Raw genomic sequence first — 2,688 nt, forward strand, 5'->3', positions numbered from 1 at the left:
ATCTAGTATAAATTAAATTATTTAAAAAAAATTTTTATTCTAAATTAGTGAGTATTTTTTAATTTTAAAATTTTCCTTTATTTTTGTACAATTTGACAATGATTTGAATTTAGAAAAATCAAAAATGAAAATATTGTTAAAATATAAAACATTGTGGTCTTTTTTAAAATTTTGCAATATTTTAAAGTTAATAAATATTGTATAGTTATAGTCACAAAAAAATATTATATAATTATTAGAAAGAATTATAAGTGTCATCTATTTGAAAAGTATAATGTCTAAATTATTTATAAATATGAGACAACGTTCAACTCGTCTCTTAAAATTTTAATTATGTGTTTTCATTCGGTACAATTTAGAAATTATGATTTTAGTATTTATTATGTAAGGTTTTTAATGATTGAATTATATGTGTTTTGTAGGATATAGAGTTTAAACTTGAGAGTTGAGACTTTAAGATTTTGGATTTTTAATTTATAACAAGTCAATTATGTTTATTATTTTGTAGTTAGGTGTAAAACATGATATATAATTTTGTAATTTGTAATTTTATAACTATTGTTATTATTATTTTATCATTATTTATTTTCTCGGACCTTACCTTTTTTTATGTTAACACCCAATATTTATTGGACCTCAAAAAATGTCATACCACATATTTCTTAGACCCCTAAAAAAAATCCAACAACAAATTAATCATTATTAACAAAATATTTCTGCATCTATATTATTATCTACCTCCATCACTCACTGAACACGTGGCAAGAGTTATCGAAAATCATTAAGACAACCTTCACACGCGTCAACTCCTAAAATGCACCACATACCTTCACCACCTGCTGAAAAATTTCATCTTGGGTACCGTAGTATAACTTTTTTTTTTTATTTAATCATAAAACAAATTCAACTCAATTGAAGAAAAAATACATACAAAGAAAAAGAGTTCTGTAACTTAGCTATAATATAAAAATTACACTATTAAAATAAAATAGTAATGTCATCAAATATAAATAAACTTAGCTATAATATAAAAATTACACTATTAAAATAAAATAGTAATGTCATCAAATATAAATAAAAGCTTACTTTATCTAAATGGACAACTTAATAATAGTATTTGGAGCCATATGAAAATATAAAAAGCAAAACAATATACCAAAAATCTTTGGAGCCATTTGACAATATCCAAGGCCCAGCAATATGCATTCACTCTTTCTCCAGTTCTCTGTCCCAATAATATAATTTTTCATGATCCAATTGTCTTACAAATTTGATACATTTTTACTACTTATCTTCAGAAATCAAATAAAAATTTACTAAAATTATTTATGCCCTTCAAATTATCTCCATATTTATGCCGCAACGAAACTTATCTCACATATGCAATAATTAGCACTTTAGCAATTTCTTATGATTATTGTTCTTTAAAAATCATTCTTCTTTTTTAGAATAATTTTTATTTAAAAAATAGTTTTTGTTGAAGTGATAAATTACTGTAATTATGGGAATAGAAGAGCAAGAATGAATAATAATTCAGTAATACAGACAATTCAATTTATCATCAAGCAGTAACTCAATAATAACAGAATCATCAAAATTGAAATTTATCAGTAAGCAAAGACTGTGGTATTATTATCAACAACACAATGGCACACCAAACAACATCATATCAGAATCAAATTAATCAATAATCACAACACATTCAATCATTAATAATCGGTAAATTAAAATAATAAAATCACAACACATTGACACACAAAATAACAGCATAGCAGAACCAAAGCTAATCAATAAACGAGTAATCATTCACCAAAAATTAAAAATACAATCACAAGCTTCGAACCATAGAGCATAAAAAAGTAAAAAATAAAAAGACTAAGAATAAAGTGAAGAACAAGCGACCGAACCACTGACCGTTGAAGATGACGCCGACAGATCGTTGATTGACAGATGACGCCGACCAAACGCCGGTGAGAAGATGAAGACGACGGATGGGCCAGGGTTTGCGGAAGAAGAGAGCATGGGTTGGAGACTTGGGGGAAGTGGCTACACGGACAGATGGCGGCAGTGGATCGATGGACCGGCGGTGGCAGCAACTAGGGTTGGAGGAGGGGGAGTGATTCAGAGGTCTGAAGCTTGAGTGAGAGAATGATATGTGAAGACTAAAGAATGAGATGTGCAGCTAGGGTTGGATCGTCTAAACGTATAAGCAAAAAACGACGCCATTTTTACCAAACTAGCGGGTTCTTGGCCGATTCACCAGTTCTTCACTGGTTTTCATTTTGACATTTTTGTATGTTTGACCGAACCGTTAATGTCGTCGGTTTATGGTTGGACTGATCCAACCGGCCGGTACGGTCCAATTTTTAGAACCATATGGTTAACTCATTAGTTCGCTTAGACAAGTGACGGAAGTTTGTGTAACACTCTACTACACAAAGTCTTACGCTATAGTCGTAAATCAAAGGTGGTAGGGCATTATGACACATTAAAGCAAAAATACATGCATAGAATTCGAAAGATAATAATATAACTAGAAGCCTGTGAAAAAAGGATAAACAAAAATGATCAATTATTCCTACTTAATTTGAGAAAAAATTCCATTGATCTACTACCGTGCAAATGGGCCACCCCGCCCCCATGCCACCTCGCCTAGTGGGGTGGTCCTGAATTCTTCCTCCGTCCTGC

At 30.2% G+C, this 2,688-nt stretch overlaps 1 long non-coding RNA gene across 1 annotated transcript; it reads right to left on the reverse strand.

Moving 5' to 3' along the window:
• Positions 1–928: 928 nt before the first annotated feature.
• LOC140183717 (uncharacterized) lies at positions 929–2,261 on the reverse strand. Its single transcript, XR_011879533.1, has 2 exons — positions 1,915–2,261; positions 929–1,225 (listed from the first exon to the last, which is right to left on the reverse strand). It is a non-coding gene; the product is annotated as an uncharacterized lncRNA (long non-coding RNA).
• Positions 2,262–2,688: the final 427 nt, after the last annotated feature.

Source organism: Arachis hypogaea, chromosome 3 (assembly GCF_003086295.3).
Source record: "Arachis hypogaea cultivar Tifrunner chromosome 3, arahy.Tifrunner.gnm2.J5K5, whole genome shotgun sequence".
NCBI classification, from domain to species: domain Eukaryota; kingdom Viridiplantae; phylum Streptophyta; class Magnoliopsida; order Fabales; family Fabaceae; genus Arachis; species Arachis hypogaea.